This window comes from Schistocerca americana, chromosome 9, assembly GCF_021461395.2.
Source record: "Schistocerca americana isolate TAMUIC-IGC-003095 chromosome 9, iqSchAmer2.1, whole genome shotgun sequence".
NCBI lineage: Eukaryota > Metazoa > Arthropoda > Insecta > Orthoptera > Acrididae > Schistocerca > Schistocerca americana.
This window is the reverse complement of record NC_060127.1, coordinates 20,297,064-20,309,953: the sequence shown is the minus strand read 5'-3', so window position 1 is coordinate 20,309,953 and position 12,890 is coordinate 20,297,064. Positions and strand designations below refer to the sequence as shown.

General features: G+C 38.1%; 1 protein-coding gene across 1 annotated transcript in view; it reads right to left on the bottom strand.

Moving 5' to 3' along the window:
• The window catches only part of LOC124550841, a 382,565-nt gene that overhangs the window by 336,443 nt on the left and 33,232 nt on the right, over positions 1 to 12,890 (bottom strand). Inside the window, exon 4 of the mRNA XM_047125569.1 lies at positions 4,224 to 4,285. The gene's annotated coding sequence lies outside the window, so the exon portion shown is untranslated. The remainder of the gene's footprint in view (positions 1 to 4,223; positions 4,286 to 12,890) is intronic.

Below are 12,890 nucleotides of genomic sequence, written 5' to 3'. Positions count from 1 at the left end.
CAACCACCTGTGATGCAATCGGTTCTCGGTCTCTTCGCGGAGCGACGCCCAGTTCTCCAGTTCATATGAACTGCTTCATCAAGCTCCACACAGTAGGTGGAGTAAGAGGACCATTCTGTAATTGTTTCAGCCAGTGATATTCTCGAAGTGCAGCGACAGGATTACTGTTGTTTTAATAATAAAGCTTCACCAACAATGTCCTGCTCTTTTTGTCCAAGCTCATGTTGACACGTCAACAAGTGACCCAAGTGCACTGTGACTGCTCAGGTGTGTGAGACTATGAATCATGATGACTGATCACGGCACCTGGTGGCCATAGTTAGAACTGGACAGTGGCACTGTGACGCATGGAAATCGTGCACCCCATACTCTGGACATTAATGCTACAATGTTTGATGATCATACAGTAAAAGTTTCCATGTTAATAACGTGTTCACTCTGTGCACAGCTGTCTTCTGTAACATTAAAATATATCTTTGGTTCTTTATCACTGAGATTACTGACTAACTTTTGATTCTAGTAAAGAAGGAGCAATTTGTTATTTGACTCTGCGTTTGTTACACTTTGTGATTTTATGTACAACACCAACACTCAAATACAGTAAGTGGGTTCTAACAGGAACTTTGGACTGAAGACTGGGACAACATTAAAAATAGAGATCTATTGACAAGTATTTTGTATTGACATAAAAAGCAATAATTTAATAATGACTGCATTTTCTTAAAGAATTACCTCCAATTATGTTTTTGTTTAATTACTTTCCACAGAGCACTTATGAAATTCCTGCCTTTACATTTTAAATGACTCCAATGAAGCTGCAATTCATCCTAAATACAAATAATTTTTATTCATTTTTATTCTTCATTTTGGTAACTGTCTCCACATCTATACTCTCACAATGTGATGTACAACTGCTTGCTCTCCACTTGGATTTTACATGAAAATGTGATGTCTCCAAATTTTCTGCCATATACATTCACATTCCAAAATATTATCTGTTAGCCCCTACCTATTGATAAATATCTTTCATCAGTAATATTGGGCACTATAGTGCCTCTCTTCCACTCCTCCCTTCCTCTCTCTCTCTCTCTGTCTCCCCCCCCCCCCCTCCTTTTATAAAGTAGGGAGGATTGTATCTCCGTAAACTTTTCAACATGAGCAAAGAGTCAGTTCTTGTGCAGCCTTTTGCCTTTCCATTTAAAAAAAATTTTTTTTTATATAGTTCAAGAATTTTTGGGTACCTGTTTCTCCATAAATTCTTGTTTCCTGTGCTGTATTGCATAAATAGCCCCAATCCAAAATCAACTCACTTTGCCACCAGAAGACAATATGTGTGTGTTACAAAACTCATTTGCTAGCTATATCTGCATCAGAATAACGAAGTGACTGAAACAGAGTTGTTTACCTGGGACAGTTACCATAAAAAAGTAACCAAATGAGGTTAGTCACATCTTCTATGCTACCCCAGGAATCAGTTGCCACAGTCAACTGCAGACAACATTTATGGCTGGTAGTGTAATAATGGTGATTGCTTTTTGTTATATGCACTGTTTCTCTAAGCTGCACATTCATTTTACACAGCTGAATGTCTTAACTAGTTGTAAAAGTGTTCAGAAAAGTATAAGATTATTACCACCATGCAATGCAAAACAGTATTACAATGAAAGAAATGTGGATTTATCCAGAACGGAAATGCCCAGCTGTTGCTACCTAGTCAAATTGTGTACATAGACGTGTGAACTGGCAACATTGCCTCCTCCCATGTTCCACTGTCAATAGCTTTGTTATTTTGATTAAGGTATAGTGTATCGTACTTCTCATTGTGATCCAGTAGAATACACAAAAAGCCTTCTTAATTTAAGATTAAGAAGTCTAAAGTCAGCTACACTAACATGTAGTATACATAAGTTACATGATGTCTTTTAGTAAGCAAGAAAAGAAGTAAAAGCATACATTTCATTCAAAGCATATTAGTAACTGGCCTGAAGCTGAAAACCTGGTTATATCTTATGTATTTGATAAATTACATGACTTAGTAATAGATGAAAGCATATAAAACCAGGAAATTGTAGATAGAGCTACACTAACTGCAAAATAAAAGATAAACATATTAAATGAGGAGACATTAAGAAAGTAGCCACATGTACTCTTTATTAAGAAGAGCAACAATGTGCCATTAAGATGTGTGTTCTTCTTCAAGGTAAAAAATAAAACAAAAGAGCAACTAGAGAAGCAGATTTATTCATGTTCTGGTTATACAGGAACTAATGATGTTTGTTTAGACAATGGCTGTTATCTAACATGTCTGCCATATTAACATGCAAATGACAGATGATAATTTTAGCAAAGAGCATCAGTATTAACAGATTTCCGTGACTGAATGAAGTCCCAACACAACACAATACATTTTCTTCAAACTGCTCTGCCACAATGTAAAAAAATTTACTTTCTCGATATTACTTTATGATAAATCAATTTATACATAAACTTCTTTAGAATGTATACGTGTATGCTTTTCTGACAAAGCATACAGAATATTTGACATACACTTGCCATCACAAGAGCATAAAAATGTTTACTAAAGTGAGATCCCTTTGATATTGCTTAAATAAATTCACTGTATATAAAGTTAACAATAGGTGCTCCTTGTGTTTTGAATTCTGACACAAACTTACATTATATATTCATGCACTGCCAATTCCACACCTTCCTTTACTAGCAGATTCCAGCCATATAAAGAAGAATTAATGTCACATACATAAGAAATTGTGCTTAAATTACACATTTCACATAAGGGCTAACATTAAAAATTAAATGTGTGTGTGTAAAAAATATATTCCAAATGTTATCAGCTTTCTATTGTGGTTTAAAGAGTGCTGCAAGTTTCACTTGGCACAAAAGAAACAATGTACTTACTTAAAAAGCTCAGTAACTACAGGGCAATTCAAAATGAGTATAGCGATTAATTGTCAAGAATTATAGAGAATGTAAAACGAGTTCAAAATTCCGATTTTTGGCCAAGTGCTGTGAACTGAAACCTGGTACATGCCTTGTGATATGTACTTGAAATGTTTTGTGTCGTAAGTGTAAATGGTGGGTCCTCTACGGAATGCATTCTACATGTTAGAATTTAACAACTCCCATTCAGTCATCACAGTGGAGAGAAGATTTCCACTGATTAGATCCTTCAGCAAGATAGAGCACCACCACATCGTGATATGGATTTCGAACATTTCTAAATTGTTTGATTGGTTGTACAGGACACAACAATGCTGTGTTCTGCTCTTGGTCACTTAGATCTCTGGACATGACATCCATGTATTTATTTTAATGGAGTTATGTTAAAGACCTCACGTATATACCTCTTTTTCCAAAAACAATTCCAGAACTGAAAACGCACATTTCAAATGTTCTCTCATTGGTGACTACAAATGTGCTTTGAATGTATGACTTGAAATGCATTATCACTTAAATATTGACCTTGTACCCAAAGGAAGACATATCAAACATAATTATATAAAAAACTTGAACATTTTTTTACATTCTCTGTAATTATTATTGACGAATTGCTACGCTTTAAAAAACTGTAACTGTTTGTAGTCACTATATTCATTTGAATTGCCCTGTACTGTCATCTCCCACAACAGCATGAAAAATGGCATTTGTTTCTGAAAAACCATCTCATTTTAACAAATAAATTGATCCTCACGTTCCTAATGGGCAAAACAAGCACACGCTAACCAGACTAGAAATGACTAGTGACATAACAGTTTCATTTCAAATCTATCTCATGAATGTTTCTGTTGCACCACTTCCCAACCAAGCATAAGTTGGTCCCATACTTACGTCTGAACGCTTTTCATGGCCTATCCTATCACTGTTCTATTTGCCAAGTAAGATCTAATATCTCCCAAATCAAAATGTTGTTCTCTTTCATTTCTATGTGTAGGTGGACCTTCACAAATTGAGTTTTGCTCACAATGGATGTAAAGTGGCACAATCTTCCCTATGGGGACAACTACCAACCCCAACACCCTTCCCGATTTGATACGAGTACTATTTATCATACAGAACTAAGATGCTGGCAATGCTTCAGTACATAACTGATGAGCAAACTTGCCCTCCCTGATCTGTTTAACAGGACTGAACCAACATTTCAGATCACAACATCTAAGCAATTGCATTTACGATGTCAGCATCACTTTTCATTAACTGGTTCGTACCCTTCTTTCTCGATTCTCTCTTTGAACTTCAGGTAGTTGCGTTTTCTGTCAAAGTGTTGCACCTGAAACAGATTAAAAAACATGGCTGTATCAACACTGTATAAACAACACAAAATTTTGAAGACATATTTGCAATTTTCTGCTGGGTGTTTATATGCTACTAGATTAAGGTACAAATAAAACAATGTATTGGCACTTCGAAGCACTTATCTTCACTATGTGAAATGCATAGTACTGCCAATAGGTATAAAAGTGACACATTTTGTAGCTTTTGGAACTATTAGCTCTAGTCTCAAGAAGAAGAGAGGGATATGTTGGGGAGGTTAAAAATGAATGGGAGAACACTCAGGCATCATGATGAGAAGCACTCATCTGCAGTGAGGGCGAGGGTAGGCGAAGATGAAGGAGGATGTGCCAGAGACAGTAGCTCAGAATTGGTCCATTGGTAGGAACTGTGCTGGGAATGATAAAGACAGAGTGAGAAGTAAAGACAGATTAGCAAAAGAGAAATGAATACAGCAATTAAGAATTAGGAAAAAAAAGGATAAAAATGGACAAGTGCAAGTAGGCCTAGCACTCTGAGGGTTCCGTACAAAATTAATTATGTATGTAGGTAGTTCATCTATAGATTTTGATGACTGAGTTTGCGAGTATCAAAATGTGTTACATAAATGGCTATTTCTTTGGATGCACTCACTTAGAAGCTCAAATTTTTTACACCACCACGGTACTGTGGACCTCAGTATTTGACATAAATACTTGATACCTCCATTCCTTCCTTAGAGAAAAGTGTCGTAACAGACAGGCCACAAAGTGACTCTACAGAGGTTCTGTTTTAACAAACAGAGGTATGGAACCCTAACAATATTAAAAAGTGTTATGAAAGAAGAAGGGGGGAGGGGCTGTGTTAATGGGGATTACCAAGTGTACAAATACGAAATGTGGATTTCAGACAACAATCTCACACAAATGCAGTTGGTGCTATAAAGATTTGACACTGTGCCATTTTGTTGTGTCATTAACAAGTGTGAGACGCACACGATTGAGAAATTGGAAAAGTGTGTGCATAGTGTTGTGGTGTTGTGTTCAGTATGTTGAAATTTATACCGAACAAGGAACATTTGTGGACAGCATTAACGTTTTGTTTTCATTTGAAGAAAACTGCAGCTGAATCATACCAATTACTTTGAGAAGCGTATGGTGCACATGCTCCATCACAAGATATATGTGAACTACGGATTTAGGATTTCAAAAATGGTGACTTTGATGTTGCACAGAAGGAACATAAAAAAAAGAATGAAGATGTGGAAACGGAAGCACTGTTGAACGAAGATGATTGGTAAACACAAAATCAAATTAGCGAGCAATTGGTCGTTAAGTCAACAAGCTGTTTCCAATTGGCTATGAGTGATGGGAAACATTCAGAAGACCAGTAGATGGGTACCACATGAGTTGAAAGATAGGCATATGGAAAAGCCAAAAACACATGAGACAGTTTGCTCACTCAGTACAAAAGGAAGTAATTTTTGCATTGTATAGTTACAGGGAATGAAAACAGGATTTATTTTGAGAATTCCAAGCACAAAAATTCATGGGTAGACCCAAGCATACCATCCACCTCAACTGCAAGATCAAATCGCTTTGGCAGAAAAGGGATGCTCTGCGTTTGGTGGGACTACAGGGGCAATGTCTGTTATGAGCTGTGAAAACTTGGGCTGCCCACAACAATTGACCGATCTGAACAATTAGCTGCTTGAAAAAAGGCCACAATACCGAAAGAGACAACGCAAAGTCATTTCTCTTCATGACAAATCTCCTTCACATACGGCAAAACCAGTTTGTGACACATTGGAAGTACTTGGGGTTGGGAAGTTCTACCCCATGTGGCTTACTCACCAGATGTGGCTCCTTCCGATTACCATTGTTTGCATCGACAGGTCACACTTGCTGAGCAGCACTTTGATTATTACAAAGATGTGAAAAGTGACTCAATGAATGGTTCGCAGAAAAAGGGGAAAACTTTTATGGTGTGGCATCCACAAATTGCCCAAAAGATGGGAAAAATCTATGACAAATGATGGAGCATATTTTGAATAAAGCACTATTTATTATTATTCTGAACTTAATATGTTTTTAGGCAAAAAATCCAAATTTCACACTTGTACACATTTTAAGTCTAATAGGGTGTCACGATGCAAGGACTTGTTGGAGAGCAAGGTCCCATCTCTGGATTTCAAGGAAACTTAAGTTCAGGTAAGAGGCTCCTTATGACTCTGTAGTGTAGCATTAGCTGGCACTTTGTCTCTTTAGTCATGCTGTGAAGCATACTGCTCAGCAACTGGAAACTTGGTGTCCCCAAGGTGGACATTTCTTGTGTGTCCATTCACGTGCTCAGTCAATTTATTGGCAGTCATGCCTATATAGCCACCATGCAGTGAGCAAAGTTACTCAATAAACAACATGCATGGTTTCACAAGTTGCTCTGCCCTTGATTTTGTAGGATCTACCAACAGTTAGGATGGAATAAGGCCATGTCCTACATGAGCAACAGAAGCGACCGACAGCGAGTGACTTCTGGATACATGACATTCCAGTGACAAGCAGCAGAATCGGGCGAAAAACTCGGGTGTCCTGCATCCGAGCGACCAAGCCATGCTACAAAATGGCTGCTTAAAGCCAACCAGCTGTTTCTATAAAACGGCGCTCCTAAACTGTAGAATACCGTAGCTGGAGAGTAAGGCTACAAAATTAGGTTTACTTAAGAAAATAAAGCAAAAAGGAATGTTGTGCATGAAATATATAAAGGGTGGAATCTCAATGGACAATTTCATAAATATCACCAACTACGAAGATCACCAGACAAATTCTTCGAATACAATGAATTAAATACGAATGTTTTTTACATGATCAAGAACTTCTAATAGCCAATAAATGCATAAGAATAACTGACTACATGACTAACTCTCCTAAATACACAGCTTGATATCAATATATAGCTTGTTGTGGTGTAGCAGTAGCGTTTCAATATGTGATTACATGCATGTGAAAGGTCGTGGGTTCGATTCCAGGTTTTACTTATATCTTAACTCACTCAGTTACAATTCTGTATACTAAGTTTTATGTATACTATTTACACTGCATCGCTAAGTACATTTTTAAGGTTTTGCCAAATAACTTGATCTTTATATGTGTACACACTTATCCCAGTATATCACACACATTAAATTCCTAATAAATTACAATTAACCATGAAATTTTACAGATATTTGATGTTGCGAGCATAATTCATCTGCAGTCAGTGTTAAGGCCAAGCATTTCAAATGGTCTAAACAGTGTGTAAAAGTAAAGCATAGAAAATTTTTGATAAGAAAGTGAAACATTTTGTGTAATGATTTGTCTAAAAGTATGAAATAAAAAATATTAAGGAAACGTTTGGTACACCTCATTTTCTGTTAATGATTTTAAGCATCACTCAAAGGCACATAGAATGTTTCTCTGGTCTACTTATTTCTTTTACACAAATCATTTCATAGAATATTTGACTGATTTCTTTCATTTTTTATTTTCAAGTTTTATTCGGAAAGCATGATCTCACCGACTCCTCATTTGCCTTCCTAACGTACCTGATTGAAAGGAAGCCTTTTTGAAATTTCAATACCACACCAATGTATCTTTTTATGTGCAAAACAGTTAGACCTTGAACAGACGAAATTTTTGACACTTCATTTACATAGCTTGGCAGCAGCTTTTCGTGAAATATTTCGATTTTTCCTCAACTCATTAGTTTTCGTTAATTAGCCTGATTACTGTCAAGCAGTTAAATATTTTCAAGCAAAACTAGGCGTCACACTGGTCACTTTGATACCCGGTTTACCTGTTTCAGTCCCTTTGTTTGGCTATGAAAATTTGGACAAAACCTCATGATGTAATTTATAGGGGATCTTGTTTTTGCTCAGCTCACGCGCTTACAAAAACGTATCAAGTGTTAATCATACGATAAAATATTCCTTTCTGCGTGCTGTCATTTCCAAAAATCATCGTTTCGATATCTTCAATCGCTTATGAGATACGACGATTTTTATGACCACTTGATTCCCAAAGCACAGGAAAGGTTTGGACGCGCCGCGAGCGACCCGTTCGCGGATATAACAACCAATATCTCAAGAATACAAAGAGATATCATTCCGGTCTCAACTTTAAATACAGTTTAGATATATTGGTTACATTTCATATGCAATAATGTATGGCCTTAAATGAACTACACAGAAAGTCTACACAATGTGATTTTAGCACTAAAAATTCTTAAAAATTTCATGTAGACATGTACCCAATTTCGTGCAGCACAGTAACTATGATATCAACCTGTAAGACATGGAAGAATCAAATTTTTTCACTCAATAGTTTACTTAAAATCGTAGAAGTATTTCATGGCTGCCGTCAAATCCGCTCCACTGCTTTGCTGGGAAAAAAAAAAAAAAAAAAAAAACACGTGGCTGTCGCACTCTGTCACGCGTGCTGCAGTTACAAGCTTCAAACACGATTGAATTCAAATCTCGCCAGTTGCAGCGGGAGACAGGCAATGACACAGATGTCGCTCACATAGGACAGTTCCATGACTATATCTGCGGATGAGTTTAGTTGCTTGAAGCTGTCATGCACTGTCGATCGCTTCTGTCCTTTATGTAGGACGCAGCCCAAGAAGTAATGGTGCATGCATGGGGTAGGCGTAACAGCAGAGACAATTGCGCAGGTGGATAGGGATAATGGTTTGGGAATGTTAAAAAGTTTCACTCGGATATTACACAGTTTGTGAGGGCAGTGGAGGGTGACAAGTGAGTGTTGGTGATGATTGGGGGGTGGGGGGTGGGAGGGGAGTGAGTTTCATTGTCATTTTAGGGTTCAGGCTGAAGAAGTCATAGTCTTGGCAGAGTAAAAATTCAATTCAATTCAATTCAATTCAAGTTCAAGGCCTGGACTTAATCTCTGATAACACGTCCCCCATTCTTCTTTCATTATATATGGATTATTCTAATGACTTCTTTCTGTGCTATTGAGGCATTCAAGGCTTGGGTGGTACTAGGTGACAAGGGGGTTGGGTTTGGTTGATTTAGGGGGAAGGGACCAAACAGCGAGGTCATCAGTCTTGTCGGATTAGGGAAGGATGGGGAAGGAATTCAGCTGGGCCCTGTCAAAGGAACCACCCTGGCATATACCCGAAGCAATTTAGGGAAATCAGCGAAAACCTAAATCAGGATGGTCGGACATGGGATTGAACCGTTGTCCTCCCGAATGCGAGTTCAATGAGCTAACCACTGCGCTGTCTCGCTCAGTGACAAGAGGGGGGGGGGGGGGGGGGGGGGGGGGGGGTTCCTGCTTTTTACTGAAATGGAACTGTATTAGTGAGAGGCCTAAAAGGGCAATACTATTGGCTGTACTACACAATTTGCTTGGTGAGGAACTCTGGCAATTACTTTTCTCAATTAAATTTCCCTTCAATACTATTAGTACACTCAAAAATCCTTAGTGGATTACAGACAATGGTACGAGTATGGACAACCACTCACATATACAGGATTTGCTAAATGGAACATATGTACATTAACAGGAAACCGAATTTTGAATAAAAACACTATGCAGCGAACAAAAATTTATGTAGGAACGGTGTCATTTCTTTATGGAGTGCTACTGGTGAGCTAATTCCGTAAAACTCATTCACTAGAAAAAATGCAAATGGTTCAAATGGCTCTAAGCACTATGGGACTTAACATCTGATGTCATCGGTCCCCTAGACTTAGAACTAATTAAACCTAACTAACCTAAGGACCTCACACACATCCATGCCTGAGGCAGGATTCGAACCTGTGACCGTAGCAGCAGCGCGGTTCCGGACTGAAGTGCCTAGAACCGCTCGGCCACAGCGGCCGGCAAAAAACTGCAAGCCACATAATCTAAGACTACACTTTGCTAATAAAATGTTATTTTTTCCTTTTGTTTTGAGAATAATTAAAGGCTGCAAACTGAACTACTGTATGCAGAATGTAAACAAATTTTGGGTTTGATAGGGGCAGAGAGCAACAGATGAATTGAGCTACAATTAAATTACAGATAAACTGTACATAGATCTCCAAGGAAATTTTGACTAAAAGTAACAAAATACAAAGCAAAATAGAGGGTCATGGGTAGTGGAAAACAGCAACAAAGAGAATACAGTACAATGCACAATAACATTGTTAATAAGTAATGACCAGGAGCAACTGAAATGATATGAAGAATGTACAGAACCAATGAAAGAGCCCTAAATTGTGTCAGTACAATTCATCAGTATAGCATTCTACAATTACTATTCTTTGCACAATTTGTCTACATATGTTATTTAATTAGGGTTATTGAGAAGCAATACATTTCTAGCAGCAACTTAACATCATACGCACAGGCTGCACTATATACAGTGTGGTTATAATTAAACATTTTCTCTGCTTGAGCCAGTGCAGAAGGAAAACTATACACACCAGTGGGTACCTTACATCACAGAAATGACAATCAGACAGTGTGCTGCACGATTTGCATTGTTAGTAGTCTTACTGTCGTGACTTGCCATTAGATCCAAGCACTGATACACCAATGTGGGATTGAAATACAAGCATCATTGTGCATTACAGTTGCAGACAGTCAACATGGGTCTGGACAATGTGAGCAGGGTTTGATCATAAAGCTGTTTCATCAAACCAACAGCAACGGTAGTGCTGCTATCCACAAGTATCGATGCAACAACGGAATACGGATAGGTCCTTTCTCCGTATCAATGTTGAAGAATATGATTTGGAAGTTAATTTTAACTGCTGATTTCGAAAATGCTCCTGTGAAAGACCAACGCCCAATTGCACCACATATAATTGAAGAAGTTACCACTGCCACAGCTGAGAATGCTGCATGCAATGTGCAATCTTTGAGCGGTGCACAAGATGTGTCACGACAACTGACCATTCCACTGCCCATCATTCGGAAAGCACTGCAAGCAATTGGAAAATGGAATCTCTAGTGTGGTTTCTGATTGTCATGGATGCAGATAATCATCACATTCAGCAACATTAAAAATGTTACCCTCTCATGTGGAAATTAAAATGTATGTATTTCAATGGTTTTTTTCGTTATTTGTCTTCCACTTGTCCTTAGAAATGTTTCCACAAAGTTTCACTGTGCCTCAATCACTCACTTTTCATGGGGGCCGTCAAGTGGTGACAGTTTAATTATAGCCACCCTATATATGTGTCAATAAAAATCAACAGCAAGGACTCACGAAATGTATTACATAATAGTTACTATTCTAACACTTGCATCTGTAAGTTACACAATGAAAATCAGAGGTGGTAATCAGGTTAGAGGCTACAAAGTAAATGCAGCAAGCTCCTAATTACCCAGGTGCACATTATTCAGCTTCTAGATTACCCACACAGAATTCGGCAATCTGGGGGTGGGGGTGGGGGGGAGGAAGCTGGAAGTAATGTGTTATAATTAAATCAATACCCTAATTTAGAATAAAAATTTCTGGTTGTGCAGATGTGGTTCAACATCAATGCCTATGAACTGGGATTTGAATAGCTACCTGATGCATATATTGTGAACCAGTGTGTTTGGTAGATGAAGAGAGTGAAGGCGAGGCAATCAAAGGACCTGTTATCGGGCACACTGAGGCACTGTAATACGATTTATTATAGTGCATAGCACAAAATTCATTTGACTATACCACTGTTCTTACGGCTTGAAACATGAGAGCTGTCTTTAAGCAACAGTGAATGACAAACAGAGACACAAAAAAAATTGGACGATTATTTTCCAAAAGTGAAATGAAAGAATACTGTGTATGTAAAGCATAATTTTGTAAAAAACTGCCAGTTTTCTGGGAGTATTGTGTAAGTAATGAAGTGGGCTTTCATATGTGACATATAGCACCTTTTGTGAAAAAAGTAAACAGAAGATTCCAATGAGAACAGGGTGTATTTTTGATTATCTGTGCAGTCTCTGGTCTGCATTAACCCTGGTAATGGGGAGCTTGCTGTATTAAGTATGCTACAGCTTAAGAACTGGCACTTACCTAAAGGCTGAACTGGCTGGCTGATTAGTAAAGAGCGCAGAAACTAGACAGTTTCTGTGCTGGTAAGTTGCAGCAAAGCATTAGTCCAGTGTCGCACAGAACAATTTTCTTCCTTGTTAGGACACTATTCTTCTTCGCTCTTCGTCTCCTCTTATAACATCCGCCACAACAATGATGAGAGTTTGGTGAGACATACTACCAGCTCAGCCTCTAAGTAAGTAGCAGCCTCTTATAACTCTGCGGATTATCTCCTTGCATCACAAATTATGTCAGAATAGTAATGCTACTGTAGTACTACAGCACAAAAGGAGGGAAGAAAGGAAGGAAGATTAATGTTTAACATTCAATTGATAACAAGATAAGCAGACATGGAGCACAAGTTTGGATAAGAACATTATGGGGAAGGAAACTGGGTATGTCAACTTCAATGGACACCTCTTGGCATTCATCTTCACTTAAGTGAAGTAAACTCAAATCTGCACTTGACCCCTCTTCTACATGAATGCAAATCCAGTGCACCATAACCACATCACCACCTGGCTCAGTAATACAAAAGGAAAACTCAAAAGTCACCA